This window comes from Symphalangus syndactylus, chromosome 12 (assembly GCF_028878055.3).
Source record: "Symphalangus syndactylus isolate Jambi chromosome 12, NHGRI_mSymSyn1-v2.1_pri, whole genome shotgun sequence".
Lineage (NCBI taxonomy): Eukaryota > Metazoa > Chordata > Mammalia > Primates > Hylobatidae > Symphalangus > Symphalangus syndactylus.
In genome coordinates, this window is record NC_072441.2 from 41,544,152 (window position 1) to 41,561,329 (window position 17,178).

Sequence of the window (17,178 nt, forward strand, 5' to 3'; positions counted from 1 at the left end):
TCTCCTACGTCAACAAACAATTGTCTAGCCCAAAATATTGCTAGTGCTAAGGTTAGAGGATGCTGCTATAGCACAAATGATATGATTAGGCTTTGTGTCCTCACCCAAATCTCATCTTGAATTGTAATCCTCAGGTGTTGAGGGAGGAAACTGGGGGGAGGTGATTGGATCATGGAGGCAGTTTTCTCCATGCTGTTCTCATGATAGTGAGTTCTCCCGAGATCTGATGGTTTTCTGAGTGTTTGGCAAGTTCCCCCTTTACTCACTGTTCTCTCTCCCGCTGGCTGGTGAAGAAGGTCCTTGCTTCCCTTCCCCTTCCACTATGATTATGAGTTTCCTGAGGCCTCCCCAGCCATGCAGAACTGTAAGTCAATTAAACCTCCTTTGTTTATAAATTATCCAGTCTCAGGTAGTATCTTTATAGTAGTGTAAGAATGGACTAATACAACAATACAATAGGTGCTGTAATAATGGATTGAAAGAATGGCACAAAATACGAAGTCATAATATATTTCCTAGAGAAATTAGAAACTGACTCTTGGCCTTAATAAATACGTTTGGATCTTGAACAATACATGCCAAAGACAGTTCCCATTTCACTGAAAGTTCTTCAATGACACATGTATGTTTGAGCAACTATACACATTATTCAAAGAATTCAGCACAACTCAAATAGGAAATTTTCAGGAAGTGATTTTGAAGTAGAACCATTAGACACTAATGGTTCACTAGTTCCTAATTGCATGCCTATCGTATTAGTCAGGGACTAAGTTCAAGAAAAGCAAAACTACTGTAAGTAGTTTGAATAGAGAAAATTTAATGCAAGAAAGTGGTTATATAGATGATGGGAGAGCTGAGAACCCATAAAGGAGACAGTGTGGCACCCGGAAATTGGCAATAGCAGAAAGCCATGACGATCCTGAGGGCCAGGGAAAAAAGGAGAAGCTGGTGCTGCCAGGCCTAAAAGCTGGTGAAAACCATTTGGGGTTAGAACCATGAAGGGTGCTGCCCAGTAGAAGCTGGAGTCAGGGAGGGAAGTCTGTCAGGTAGGAGCTAGGGCAGTAGAGGAAATACAACCACAGCCACAGATGCCACCTTAACAGGTATCAAAAGAGATATCCTGACGTCTTCCCTTGTCTCTTCTTTCCACCCTCCAGACTGCTTCCAATCCATTTCCATTGGCTGAAACTACTCTTCAACTAGTTGGCATAGGAATCTAAAAATGTAGTTGCTGTGATACAATCAGAACACGAGAAGAGTGGTGAATGAGCAGAAGGCAAATACATATCTGGCATTTACATTGTTACTGAGATGCTAAAGGAATACTCATCCCTTAAAAGAAAGAAATGTGCATCATATAATTATTTTATAAAATATACCTAATATTAGAATTTATTTTAAATAATGAGTCTTTATTCAAATATATAATAGGTACGGCTGAAACAGTTTTAGGCTGACGGTGATGATCTCTGAAATTTTCTCTATAGCGAGGGACATCTAAGACTTAAAATGTTTCTTCAGTTCAAAAAAGGTGGACATACAGGCATTTAACCATTAAACTGAATCATTACTTAATTGATAAAAGAGAATCCAGTCTTGCGAATACATGTAGTCTAGTTAAGTGTTTAAGTAATGCAGATCAATGAGATGTGTGTGTAATCTAATGAAGTACGGTTGCCACCATTTCTGTATTATAACAAGCAAGTATTCATGTTTGAGCACTTACAGTTCTGACGTTGCATAGGAAAGCAAAAGTTGACATAACGTGAAAATATTCTCAAACGCAGTGAACACTTAAAATTAATCCTCACGCAAATATCCTTACCAAGCTTGGCCCCAGGATTTGTCTCTTCCAGGAAATTCAAAGCTTCCAATGGTCAATATTTCAGTGATGGTCAAACACTGTACCACAGAATGCAAACACAATAAAGACACTATGGAATAAAACAGAAAATCTTGAAAAAGCAAGGTTGACAATGATGATGTTGGTTAGTTGCGAATAACCTGCAAAATCAATGACAAATGAAAATCTTGTAAACTCAAATCAGTTAACAAACAAGTGAAAATGGATAAGAAGAGTAAATTAAACTTCAAATAAGAATGATTTTATTATTTAAGGATTAATAGAGGGCTGTAGGATGAAGTGTCCTGAATCTTGCAAAAAATATAATTTTTTATGATCACATAGTAGGTAAAATTTGAAATAAAAGTTGTTCAATCAGGCCATCATATAATTTGTCAGAGAAAGTAAGTTCCCACAAGTCAATATTTGATTCATTCTTCATTTTAAGCATTAAAACTAGTTGGGAATATAATCAAAACTCTTGTTATAAGAAAAAATAGCACATTTATTTTCACATATTTTAGATTCATTTTTATATGAAATTATAATAGTTTTTTTGTCACTATTGCCTATGAAAATTTGGTCTCCATCTTAAGTGAATTTCCTTTACATGACTTCTCCCTGTATAAATCATCCTTGGGCAGGAAGGATGTGCTATTTGTCTCATGGCACTAGGGTATCATTGTTTTTGTTTGTCTCTCACGCTAGCCATTGAGTCCCTGGAAGTAAGTAGTCAGGGACAGTGATACAGGCAGTCACTTCAGTATCAGTGCAAAATAATATCTATAGCTTTTGTAGTGCACAGATTGGTACAAAAGCCCATTGCTGTAACTTGTAAAAGGCGAGAGAAATAGGAATAGATAAGAGAGGAAGCAGACTCATAAAATGTTACAGCTGAAAGGGATCTTAAACTCTTCTAGTGCCCACCCCCCTCATTTTATAGTTGAGGAAACTGAAGAGTCAAAAGGGGATAACCTGCTGTGTCATGCCACCAGCTTGTGGGAGAGTTGTTGCTTGAAACCATGATCTGGACTCCAGAACCTCCTTCTAAATGACACTTCAGCATTGAGAGCAGTTGATGAACTCTTAGTTGTAGCAGAAATTGTATATACTTTAATGACCTCACAGGCACCAGCTAGCTGCTGGCTAATGAGCAGAGTTATCTGCAATTCACAGGCGTAGCATTGCATAGTGGTGATGAACCTAGGCTCTGGAGCCAGACTGCATGGGTTTTAATGAGGCCCAGCCACTTCCTAGCTGAGCGACCTTGGACAAACTACCTAGTCTCTCTGTGCTTCAGTATTTTCTGAGTGACTGTTCCATGCCAGGGAGAATGAAAACCCCTACCTTAAAGAGTCTACAGTTAGCTGATATTTATGTGAACTACTTAGAATATGGACTTCCTCATAGTAACCTATCAACCATTCCAATGTGAACCATTAATGAGCTCGGGAAGTCAACAGTGGGGAATCAGAGGCTGAGCAGTGAGACTGGGGCAGGGAAAACAATCTGCATCTGCACCCACTGACCACCTGACCAACTAATACTATAGGGGCTGGTTAGATAAGGTCACAGGCACATAGGAGCTATATCCTTACTCTTCTATAGGATTTGCTCTACTTAAGTTGAAGATTCGGTAAATCTATAGTTTTTTCATGGAACTTGTCAACTCTTAACACTTTGTTGCCGCTTTAAAGCCTTGAGTTAAAAATTAATTTAGATATTGTTAAGATGCCAAAACTGGGTGAACCCAACCACATTCACTAGTCTGGTTTTCTGATAAGGAGCAGCCTATATTTGTTACCAAACAATAGAAAGTCTTAAAGAATGAAAGGTGTGACAGGGAGCAGCCCTGCTGGGCTGACTCAGATAAACCATCCCTTAAAATACAGTCTACATGTATAAGCGTATACACACAAAAACACACACAGCAACTTGGATCATCAAATTTCCTATTCCATGCTGTAGATTTAAGTTCATGCATGCCAGATTTCTTCACAAATTTTCTCCAAAAGGGACCAATCACAGAAAATACATATATAAGTTCAAAGGAATTAAAACTTTCTATTTTCATGAAAACATTTATTAAATAAATCCAAGCTAATTTCTTTGAAGTCCAGATGGCATGCTAATTTGCATAGTTTATCAATGCTATTCTTCAACATTCCTGGGAAGTAGATTCTTCAAACTTGCTTCGAATTCCCCTCAAGTTTCTCACAAGAAATGCTAGGCAACCATCTAAATTACAGAGCAAGAATCTGAAGAAAACAGGCAATCCTACAAATACACCTCTGTTACCTCCACCCTTGCCCATTAGATCAGCTATATTGTATTCTTCTTTAAAAGGTGCTGAGAGAATATACAAACTATTATAAAACCAGCCCTCTAGGAGTATAATGGGGACAGGGTTGGAGAAGGGGAGAAGACTCATTTCAGAAGGCTGCTTTTAGAGGATTGTCGAGGCTTGAGAAATTTCATTCTAAACGTTAGAAAAAAAGAGGAAGCAAGATTCACATTGGGCATCCAATGCAAATGGAATTAAACTGTGAAAGCGCTGGGGAGCAAGAAGAATCTAATTATGCTTTTGTTTTTCCATAAATACATCAATTATTCTTACAATATTTATTGAAAGGCAATAAAAAGGTGGGGTTAAGGGCTTGAGCTTTGGAGTGATACACTTGGGGTCGAATCCCAGTTCTGCCACTTATTAACTGTGAGATCTTGGGTAAGTTGCAAGCGTCTCTGAACCTCTGTTTTCCAGCTGTAAGATGAGGATACTCCAGTACCTACCTTATAGGGTTGTGAGGACTAATTAGATAATGCAGAGAATGGACCTAGCACTGTTTTGTCATCCTGTGAATATTAATTTGCTGCTGGTGTACTGCATGACTGCTATGTGCAGGCAAGGAATAATACCAAGTCTCCAGTACTTTGGAAGCATGTTCTAGTTGAGGGAATAGAAAATAGGCACTCCCTACACAAAAATGCAGCATATTTCTTGTGGTCACAAAGAAAATTAAAGCAATGTAAAGAGATAGAAAGAGATGGAGTTGGGTTGGGCACCGTGGCTCACGTCTATAATCCCAGGACTTTGGGACGCCTAGGCAGGTGGGTCACAAGGTCAGGAGTTCAAGACCAGCCTGGCCAAGATGGTGAAACCCCGTCTCTACTAAAAATGCAAAAAAAATTAGCCAGGCGTGGTGGCACGTGCCTGTAATCCCAGTTACTCGGGAGGCTGGGGCAAAGAACTACTTAAACCCAAAAGGTAGAGGTTGCAGTGAGCCGAGATCACACCATTGCACTCCACCCTGGGCGAAAGAGTGAGACTTCATCTCAAAAAAAAACAAAAAAAAACAAAAAACAAAAAAAAACAAGAGATGGAGTTGGATAAGGTTGCTACTTTACATGCAGAGTTCAAGGAACGCCTCTTTCGTCATTTAAGCAGTGACCTAAAGGAAGTGGAGGAGTGTTTCAGGAAGAAGGAACACCACAAAGGCCCCAAGAAGGGACCATGCAGTGGTGTTCCGGAGCAACCACGGGAGGCAAATGCGGGTGTAGTAGAAGGAGATCAGAAAGGAGCTGGGGCAAAACCAGAAAAGGTCATTGCAGCTGGTGAAGAGTTAGGATCTGGTACTGAGTGAGGAGGAAGTCACGGGAGGGTTGTGAATAAGAAGTGATGTGAAATTTTAAAAGGATCACCTAGTCTTTGAGTTGAGAATAACCTACAGGAGGAAAGCAAAAAAGCAGGGACACCAGTTAGGAGAGTTTTGTAATAATCCAAGCAAGAGATGATGGAGACTTGGACTAAAGGGGAAATGGAAGCAATGGTGTGAAATGCTCAGACCCTGGCTACATTCTGAAGGTAGATCTAAAAGGAGTTGCTGATGAATTTGATGTGTGGCATGAGGAAGGGAAAAGTCAATGATGATACAAAGTTTTTATTTTGGTGGTAGTGTAGTCCAAAGGCCTGGGAGCTAGAGAACCAATGGTGCATATTCTAGTCCAAGTCTGAAGGCCTGAGAACCAGGACTACCAAGCACAGGAGAGGACTGATCTCTCAGCTCAAACAATAAGGCAGAGAGCAAATACAACCTTCTCCAGCCTTTTTATTCTACTCAGGCCGTCCACAAATACCCGCACATACTGGGGAGGGCAATCTGCTTTACCCAGTCCACCAATTCAAATGTTAATCTTTTTCAGAAACACTTTCAAGACACACCCAGAAATAACATATAACCAGATATGTAGGCATCCCGTGATCCAATCAATGAACACCTATGATTAACCGTCACATCTGTCACCTCTAACTGCATCATGTTCTAAATGGGTCCCTGTACCAACATGGTCTCATTTCCCTCATTTTAGAATAGACTGGATTTCTCTTTCAGGTTACCTTCTCATCCTAAACTTCTCTATTTCCAGACAAATTAATAAATATTTTCAAATTTGTAGTGCATAAAACAGAGCCTAGCACTCAAGACATACATGCATAATGAAAAGTGAATATACACGTTAGAAGACTTTGACATTGACACTGTCATTGTCATGACAATGCTATTGTCATTGACGTGACAGAGATACTGGCATTGAGTAGTTAAGTGACATTGACATAGTAGGTGGTTGCCTAGCCCAGTCAGAGCTGCCAAGTAGTGAAGCCAGTGGCTAAGTCTTCTAACTCCCAAGTCAGTGACAAATTTTGTCGGATTTCAAGATTTAAAATATTAAACCTTTCCATCCATAAAAACAGCTATTTTTTTTTTGCACATTTACAATGATATGGATACTAGTCAACTAAAATAGCCAAGACTTCTTGACTAATTGGTCTGGGCTTCAGAGATCTTCAAGAGAAAGGATATGTACATCTCACATATATTGAGACAACTGATTTGGATACTACGGCATCATTTAAAATAGCTCAGAGTGTCTCTTTCATTAAAAGGCAAGAACAAAGTCATTCAAAAAGTAGAGGAAATTTTTTTTGGAAGGTTTATTTGTTTGATTCCTCAAAGTAAAAATGCCCCAAATTCCCATACAAGCAGAAACATAGTTAAGCTGCATGGTTCTGTCTTGAGTATGCAAATATCACAGCCCAGTCTTATGTCAGCTTGAAAAGATAATGTCATGCAGAAAATTAAGACCATCTGATGAAATCATGTTATGAAATGTGGCTTGAGAGAGCAGCTTTTTGTGTGTTATGATTTGATATATTTTCACACCAAAACTCAACTGAACAGGCAAGGAGTCTCAATTAATGCAAAATTTGAAATTTTCAGACAAATTTACAAGGTGTTTACTGAGGAGAAAAGGGAGGGGGACATCTTAAATACTGTCTCCTCATAACAGCCTTGATTTTACGTTATGTGTCTAAGAAACTGAATGCCTCAGCTTTTCATTTAGAGTTTTGAATTTAATCTGATGGCAGTTTGGATATAATAATGATGCATTTATTGTTAATTTCCTTAAAGCCTTACTGTTTAACAATGTAGACCATTATTGCCCCAAATACTTTCTGTGTTTGGAAGGATTTCCATATTCCACAGTGCACAGAAGCTGACTCTGAAGCAAGGCTTAAGAGGAATGTACAAGAAGCAAGAATATATTTCCTTAGTAACTAGCTGGCCTTTTTTTCCTCACTGCAGACCTGTTTTCCAGAAGATGAGAAGGAGACTTGACAGGACTTTATTGGTTCATAAATTAACTTGGTGGATTTACAATCATTTTTTGGAATGTTAGGAACCCTTTTTAGGAACTTATTTTCAAGAGAGGAAAAAAAACGTATTTAACTTAGAATATGAAATTGGCACTACAATCCACCTAGACCATGGTGGGTTAGCTTGTTTTTCACCTATGGATTGATCCCATATGCTATTGACACAGTTATTTTTGGCCAAACGAAATATTTAAACAGATATTCACGATATGTTTTCTTTCCAGTGTAAGCAAATAAACAATAAACTATCATTAGCCCTATGATCAGTGAGGTATAGTCAGTCAAATTTGTTGGCTTCTTTAAGAGACTATAATGAAGTGGAGAAGGTCAAATGAGCGCTACACAAGAGCCCCAAATATCCTTTACTTCCTGTTAACATGGAAGTGTAATCCAAAAGTGAAGAAAAGTAGATTAATATCTGGGTGACTATCTCCCTTCAACCTCTGCCCAAATATGTAAATAATCCAACTTTTGGAGATAAATGGCACCACCCTGAGCAGACCTCTGGGCTCAGGGTTTGCCAGAGAGGTATTTTCCTACATGCATAAGCGAAATAAATTCTATACTCACAAGTGGTGGAGAGAAAAGTCTACCCATGTCTACTGAATCAAAACTTTCTGTCTGTTTATCTTAGTCATTCGTGCCCACAAGAGAGCCACGCAGAGGTCTCCAGCCCTCTCAGAAGGAGGGATACAGAAAAACAAACATTTAAATTCAGAACCTTACCTTCTAGAAAAACATAGGCTACTAGTGAAGAAACTGCTCATTTGTCCAAAGCAAACTTGAGCCCCACTTTCCTGTGATCCAGGCAAGCAAATTAAAAAAAAATTTTTTTTAAGTAGGATGGGGCTAATTATAGGAGGCAGAGGGTAGGTAAAATAGCTCCTTGTTCAGAAGCATCCACATATTTTCCTGAGATGAAGAGCAAATATTTTGTTTAAATAGCAAGCAATTTTCTATAAAAGTGCTACTGCTTGGAAATGCTCTTTATGATTTATTGCTGCTTTTTAACCTGAAAACATATTAATAACTGAGGAGCCCTTGTTGGTATCTTTATTATACTTAAACCCAAATAGCCATAATATTATAACTGGTGTGGCCACATTTAATATTTTTCTTCCATGAATACAGCATGGGCTTATTAACAGAGACCAGAAAATAAAAATAGAGGCGACCTTCCAAGCTCCAGCTTTACATAGAGACACCATGGCAGTAATAAGGCAGCTAACTTTCAAAAGAAGCTGGGGTAAGGCCACAGAGAGAATCTTTCCGCATTTTCTCCTTTTCTACCAGATAGAGCACTTTCTCTGCGTATGGATCCATGTCATCATTCAGCTGTTTCTTCTGGCAAAGCCAGAATCCAGAACAGAATCTCAGTGAAAAAGAAACCAATAAATTAGATCTCTTTGTGAGCAATTTGCCGTTAGTTCTATCCTCCCTGCCTATTAAGATTCTTTATTTACCTCACCAAGAGGTTTCTGCTGACAAGTCCATCCATTTACCACTAGCCTAGATAAAACGATAATAAACAAAATGTCAAAAAATGTATTCATGGGACCTTCCCCATTCTCACCCCCTCCCCTTCTCCTTTTGCATCAAGCTGGTATATTAAGGAGCCATTGGAGCTGAAAAGTTTAAAACCTACAGGTTGGCGGAGGCTTTCTGTTTCTTTAATTAAATATATTTTATGACTATATTTTTATATATTATATATTTATAATGATATATATAGAGATGCATATATATAAATATTATACCCAAAGCTGGTGCAGTCAGGAAGAAGGCAAATCCCTTTCAGTTCCTGCTGCTTACGTTCCTGATCTGATCTGGCTAATAATCATGGGGAGACTGGATGAGGCATATTGGGGGAAAGGAAATTTTCCATTTTACGCTTATGGATGATTCCCAGAGGAATCTTTTGTTTCAAATCTCTTTCGAGTCCTTTGGGTGAAAGGCAAATGCTGAGCAGTTCTATCTGGTGCATAACTCCAATGGAGACACCTATAATACAAAACAGAGATCCCCCGGGGGCACCGTTATACATTTATTATAAAGCAAAGATTAAAACAATTTTATGGAAATTAAAGATAATATGGAACATTTGTCTCTCTCTCAGTCAAAGAGTAACATGAAGCAGTTCAACAAACAGCTCCAGGCAGTTCCATGCGAGATGATCGAATGGCTGGGACTAAGGGGACAGGCAGGGCGGCTGCAGACTGCGAGGTGTGGGTTTTTTACCAGGGCATCTTGCCGGTGCTTGGCAACTGTGCTCGGGTGAAAAATGATATGCCTGCAAAATCAGAACAATGGGCAAGTCGAAGGGTACTTAGGTGGTTTGCCCTCTTGAAATCTATCTCAGCAGGACAGGATGCAAACAGCAGGGTGGGGACCAGAAGGGGTGTCCCAGATAGCTTTTTACGTTTTGTCTTTTTTTGGAGTGCGTGTGTGTGTGTGTGTGTGTTTGTGTGTGTGTGTGTGTGATTTTCTCTGTTTCTACTTGATTCATGTGCTCACTGGAAAAAAAAAAATATACAAAAGCCCTGGAAATTTGCTAAAACTCCAAGCTGGTAGCATTTGCATTTTATATATAATAGAATCTTGTTACCAAAAAGAAGTGGTGGTCAGAGAAGAGTAAAACATATGTGTTAAACAAGAAATATACTTTACTTCATTTGCACACAAGGGTCTGATTTGACCTCTAGTGCACTGAATTTATGGTAAAAGGAGGGCTTTTAAATTGGGTTTGTTTTATTTTGATCCTCTGTCTGGATATTTCTTTCATACCTCCCAGGCAGTAGCTCTCATGGGTAAGCTTATATTTTTGTTAATAAAAAATGCAATTGGTGCTAATCTAGACTTCCATCATGATCGTTCAAGCTTTCCAATGTTAATAACCACTCCCTAAGAAAGGATCATCAAAAGAGTTCAGACTATGTGGTTTTGCGGTCAAGGCAGTGAGCCATATTCAGAAATGTCTGCCTTCCATTCCCTGGCCCACTGCTGGATAACTATATGACATTTATAAGTTAATTGTTTTCTTTCAGTCTTGATTTCTTTAGCTGTAAAAGGCTACTCTTTATTTACTTATTTAACATGGGTCTAGAGATGGCAAGGATTTATGGAGTGAACTAGTTAAGATATTGGGCTTTTGATCTGGCTGACCTGGGCAAAGATCTCTCTTCAATACTTACTAGTTCTGTGACTTAGGATAAGTTACCAACTACGTCACTCATTATGTGTATATATATATATACACACACACACGTATATATACATAGATACATATATAAACATATATGCACATATATATAGTTATTGTGAAGATTAACTGAGATAATGTAGGTAAAATATGTTTTACCTACACTCAATAAGCATACGGATTTTATAAATAATAATAACAGCTAAATGTTCTTTAGGCCTCCACACAAATAATTAACTCAAGAGGAAGCATTATCATACAATTATTATTCATAAATAATAGCAGCAACATTTATATACAGATTTTTATGAGCTCTACACAGCAATGAATTTCAATGCCAGATCACAAGCACCATACTTCACCTTTCATTTCAAACTATATGACTTTTTCATATAGTGGCATAATGTAGTACAGGCGCTTGAAACACCTCCAATTTTAATTCTCCTCCTCCCCCACTGCCTCCTGCTTTGCACTCTGTAATGAAAAATAAAGGGTAGGGGCAATCTGTTTGAGGCTAAACTAAAGCCTACTAGACAGACCAGGCCAGGTGATGGTGCAGGGCTCAGAGAGTGATGTGAACAGGAAGGGAGACAGGGAGGAACTTATGAAACACACAGAAGGTGTCTGCACTTTTGTATTAAAAATACCCTTGGCGGGGAACTCAGCACCAAAAACAGAGGAAACAATACTTTCAATCGCTTTTCATGTGCTTCCTTTCACCCTTCAAATAGGAACTATTTTTCCCTAAATGGGTGGATGTGCTTAGTACAGTAAATACAAAAGCTCTCTTGTTCAAATTCATTTAAAAAATAAATGTAAAAGAGACCTCCTTTATAATCACAAAAAGACACGGAAGCCAGGGGTTTTTGGGTAATCACACACATCAAGGGGCATTAAAGGGACAAGGCCTTCAGTACTACCTAATAACATTCACCCTGGAGTGTCATTGCTTAATTACGGCTTTTCAAATATTTGGGCAATAAAGGAATCAGAATTTATTTCAAACACATATTGATGTACAGCCAAACAATAGAGTTGTTTCTTACCTATTAATGAGGTTGAGACTGATGCCTTTAAAGGGATCACAAATAAATTCTTGGGTGTATTTGGCCTTTTAAATATTTTGAATATATGAATTCATCAGGATTTAGGGATTAGGTAACTGCTGTCTACACAAAAAATCTGCAAAATTTTTCATTACTTTTTTATTAGTTGGCAGCACATACTCTGTGAACTTTTATGAAGCTATAAACATAAAGGACCTTCTGATACTGGTATGATGATAATTCTAAATTTCCTCTTTGCAGCTGGGGTTGATCCCCTCTATTTGGTACAGTCTATTTTTTTGTGTGACTTAACAGAAGAACGTAGGCTCACTACTGTATTGCCTTCAAGCACTTTCTTGGGAAGTTCTTGAATTAAATCCACATGGAAAACCAATGCCCCTCTCCACCTTTCCCTTAAGGTGGTTATAAAATGTCAGTAGAAAGTAAAGCTGTTTATTTTACTTAGGGTTGGATTCTGTTAGTAAATGAGTTTCTGGTGGGGCTTATGTGCAAACCACATCTTTCAATCAGATTCTTTACATGACTAAATGTGTATTAAATTGTGCCATAAATATTAATTTAAAATTCAGAAGTTCAGATTCCATCTAAATCCATGCGAATAAGCAGAGATATGCACTGTTTAACAAGTTCTAGATTCACATTCTAGCTCCACTAGCAAAACATTGCCTCACTTTTGTATGTAGCAGGTAAAAAAGAAAATAGTGCTGTCTTCCCAATAGGCAGAGTTCCCCACCAGCAGAGATCTATGACCTGGCTTTAACACGGTGGCTTGGAGATCTCTGCAAAGAGAACTAGGCAATCCTGGAAGGATAGTTCTACTTCTGGAATCCAGGAGATGATATGTGCTGAGGCAGAACCTGGCTGCCAAGCCACATCTTCTGGAGTTGGGACAATTTTCAAATATGATGGAACAAGGCAGTGACCTGGGAGGGGCCAGAGTACGAGGACAATGGGAGGTAGATTAAGCTGAGATAATATGGTTTCTTTGGGCTGGGCATTAAGGGTTATCTCTTATGAAACTACGTGATGTTTCTAGGATCTAGTGGGCAAGAGACCCTCCCTGGGCCCTCCTGGCATTTCTTCTACTGATTTCCAGCTATATCCTTTGAAGAACATTCCACAATGTGCCATAGGTTGAAAAGCAATAGCTTATGTATAGGTAAAGGCATGAAGATAAAGATTTCTGTTGCATTTACCTTTTCATATGACTTGCTTTAACTCGGGCAATGTCTTATTGATACAGACATGGGGCAGAGAAATACTGGGTCGACTAGGGAGGCGTCCCTGGCAGGGGCTCCACCCTCAAGCCTGGACCCGTGGCCCTAAATTAGAACATACATTCCTGTTTTCCCACCCAAATGTTGTCTTTTCCAAAACCACCCTGGCCTGCCGCACCCCCCTACCCTGTACCCATTGTACCCATTATAACCCCAAGTTCCACCGGCAGAGGAGCAGAGTGGCAAAGCAGAGAAGGAGAGTAGAGAAGAAGCGTCTGAACATTGAGAGGAGAAGAGGTAGCTGGACATCAGAGACTATGGTTGGAGAAGAGTTCAGCCAGGGACAGCCAGGGGAAGATTATCTTCCCCCTCCATCTCCTTTCCAGTTCCCCATCCCACTGAGAGCCACTTCCATTGGTCAATAAGATCCTCTGCATACACCACCCTTCAATCCGTTCATGTGACCTGATTCTTCCTGGATGCCAGACAAGAATTCTGGATGCACTGGATGTGGGACCCAAAAAGCCTGTCACACTGACTCTTCACTGAGCTGTTTAAAACTTAAGCCATTTGCAGATAGCAAAGCTAAAAAAGCACTGTTTGTAACACATGCCCTCTGGGGCTCCAGAGGTCACTAGCAACCCCCAGATGCTGCAGTGGGCCTGCATGGAGTTCATTCCTGCTGGCGCCCAAAGGCACTTGCCCTGGCTTCTGCACCTGCTCAGCCGCATGCTCCCCCTCCCACAAGGTGTTTGAGCTTGATGACCAAATAAACTAGCTACCCCTGTCGCAAACCCCATAGGGAGTCAAGGGAACTCTCCTGTCTCATTATCTTTTACTAAACTCAAGGCTTCAAGAGAAGGGCAATGACATCAGCATAAATTGCAGACTGGATGATAGAAACCACCTACTTTCCTTTCTTTTCATTTCCCTACAGACCTGGACCTGTTGTTCCTACATAAAGCTGTGGAGCTTGGAGGAATGAATGTACACATTCTCTCATTAAAGAGAAACAGGATGCCCTTTGGTACCTGTATTTCTGTCTCCCTTAAGTTTCAAAAGTGAGATTCTTGAGTCCAGAAGATGGTATTCAATGGTTCTCCATCTTTTTTATTAGGAGAACCCATTTTACTTTGTTATAAAGTCTCACAATCCTCCATATATGTGTTCTTAAATCTGCATTATTAGTCATTTCCACATCTATAGATCTTTGCAAATACACAGAAAAATAATTAAATGTATCTTTATGAAAGACAATAATATTTGAGGAAATCCTTGCCTTTAGCTTTACTCACCTCTGGTATTAACTCTGCTATTTCCTAAGAGCTTTGGAGCCTATATATTGCTAACCACTGAAGCACTTGAATGGAGATGCCTGCTGGAAGTCATTTGCTCTGCTCTTAAATGCACTAATATTAACTGAATGGGTCTTTTGCTATTGTCTGGGATTGGCTTATTAGCATCCTTCTATTCCCTTGGTGTTAAAAACAGAGCCTGCTTAGATTATAAAATAAACTCAGATGAAAACAGACCTGTGATGGATAAGCATGCCTGCAAACCACAGGGATAACTACCATCTTTGTATCGTTAGCTTGCAGGAAAGGACAAATAGAGTCAACATTCTAAGAAATAAGGCAAAAAATAGGTTACGCATGGTAGTAAAGCTCTCCTTGTTTTTTCTTCTACGGAATGCTCCAAGGCTTATGTTGATACATTTGACTCAAATGGCAAGAATCTATAAAATCTAATAGAAAGTGTAGTGGTTAAGAGAATAGGGTTTGAAGTCACATTTGGGCTTAAATATTTCAATACTTACCGGCTACATGAACATGGGTAGGTATAACTCAAACTCTCTCCAAGTCTTGGTTTTATCATCCCTAAAGGAGCAATAATATTTATACCTATAAGTTAGTGATTATTAAATAATAAAATTATGTAAAGGCTTAACACAATTGATGGTGCACAGTAGCCCTCAAAATTTGCAGTAACACTTGTAAGTACCTTGTGGCAGGTTATGAGAAAGAGATTTAGGGGAATACTACTTAGAGTTTAATTGCTTTTGGGCATTAATCCTTAAAATCGGTTGGCTCTACCCACACTGTTCAGATTCCCTGTGAAGTTTGGATATAAGAACTCACATGTACTGTCTGTGACATGGGGACAAACAAGAGCAAGCCAGGGTTATGATTAATCTGGAAAATATCCCTGTAACTGAACGAGCAGAGAGAACAGTGGAGGATGGTGGAGACACTGGGAGAAACATGGGAAGAAAAGAAAAGAAATAAACAAGTAAGAGAAAATAAAAGAAGGAAGTGTGATCCAGAAACAAAAATTGGCATACAACTGAAGGACACTGGAGGAGCTGAGTAAGTATTGCAAATCCTTGTGGCAGGACATTAAGTTGAAAAAGCCCACAAGCCTAGGAATCTGCAAGTGAGTTGGTATCAGTGAAGTCTCTAGTATTTGCACTGCCATTGGGAGCTAGGGCAGAGATTTTTTTCTTCCTTTTGTCTTTTATGCAGTTATGCCTCATATTTAGGCCTCCAGTTTTTACAGTTTTTTTTACCCTCCCCCCCACCAGAGTTTTGGCATTACCAATTAATAAAAAGAATACCATTACCAAGAGTAATAATATTGATAACTAATATTAATTAGGTTCTTGCTATATGCCAGGCTTGCAAAACATGCATTAGCCCATGTAATCTTCATGACATCTCTATGAAGCAGGTAATATTGTATTATTGCCTTTTACAGATGAGAAGACTATGGCTTAAGGAGATTATGGAACTTGTCTGAGGTAATACAGAGAGTAAATTGCAGAGCTCAGACAAAATTAGAGCTTTTGCACTCTAGAGTTACTAAATAGGGTTGCTATGTATAGCTGCACAGGTTGTGCACTGTACAATTCATAGGTTTGGTTTCATTCAGAATATGATGTGAATGTGGCCACCTTGGCACTGTGTAATGTAGAGGCCCCAGTTCTTAATCTTCACTCTGTAACTCAAATTTAGTGCCCCCAACTTCTTCCTTTAAATGAACAACTTAAACCTTATGTCTTCATATCTTCAATCCGAAGAGGGCTCTTCAGCTTCTAATGTTTTTTATGTGTATTTCACAAAAACAGTAACTCATGTCTGTAAACATGTTTCTGATGTAGGCAACAGCTAAACAAGACAAGATCACCACCAAAGGTCCCACTTAAGATAAACGGATGTTAATCAAATGTCTTTGAATAATGTCTAGACTCTGCTAGTCTAAACCAGTCTCTTCTAAGGTTGGAATCCTGTGTTAATTTAGATAGGGAAGAAAAGATCTTTTTCAACCAATCCTTAACGTTGAGGACCACCATTACCAAACTGAAAGACCATATCACCTTGTTTCGATCTGTTATAACTAATAGTATTCAATGTTCACTATCTATCCAGGTAAATGAAAATTTGCTTTAGAGTAAAACAGTATCTATCTTTCCAAATCCTGGGGGTAGGATGGTTTGTTGCACATGGAAGCCAAGCTTCAGATCTCAGCAATCTGGTTGAAGTTTGGAAGTGTTTGGCAAGCAAATATTTTTTACACAGTCAAAAAAAAAAAAAAAAAGCCTGGTACGGATGTTAGAGGCTACAGTGATAGATTCACTGCCTAGTAAATTGATCAAGAGAACAGAAGCACCAGCCATTTCCCTCCAAGACCAGCAGAATCTAGAAGTGAGTTGGCATTTGATATGAACGTAATCACTTGCAGAAACAACCAAAGCTATTTTTGAATTATTCAACTCTGATAGCAGTAAGCTTTCTACCTGCTACTTTTCTGCATTTTCTTCTATAACAACTTCTTCCATCCCCTTATACTGCATCTGCTTTGTCCCCTTTCCCCTTACAGCTCACATGTCCTTTCTTTACACACATGTGTCATCTGCTTCTCAAGCTCCACAGTATTTCTTTTCTCCAGAAATTCTAGACAGTATTATTTTCCCATTAGAGCAGAACACCAGGACACTGAGAACAGTTTAATATTCCAAGATTCCATAAACAGTCTGAGTGATTGCTCAGATTTAAACGACCTCACACATAATTTTAGCAAATGGAGATGCATTAAATGGCTCCAACAGGTGTATGATTAAAAAAAGAATGTCAAATTTTTGTGGA

At 39.0% G+C, this 17,178-nt stretch overlaps 1 long non-coding RNA gene across 1 annotated transcript in view; it reads right to left on the minus strand.

Moving 5' to 3' along the window:
* Positions 1–1,134: 1,134 nt before the first annotated feature.
* LOC134734624 (uncharacterized) overlaps positions 1,135–17,178 on the minus strand; it is a 119,598-nt gene continuing 103,554 nt past the window's right edge. Inside the window, exons 2-4 of the long non-coding RNA XR_010117754.1 lie at positions 14,853–14,913; positions 1,826–1,902; positions 1,135–1,231 (exon numbers count right to left, since the gene is read on the minus strand). This is a non-coding gene — a long non-coding RNA (uncharacterized lncRNA). The remainder of the gene's footprint in view (positions 1,232–1,825; positions 1,903–14,852; positions 14,914–17,178) is intronic.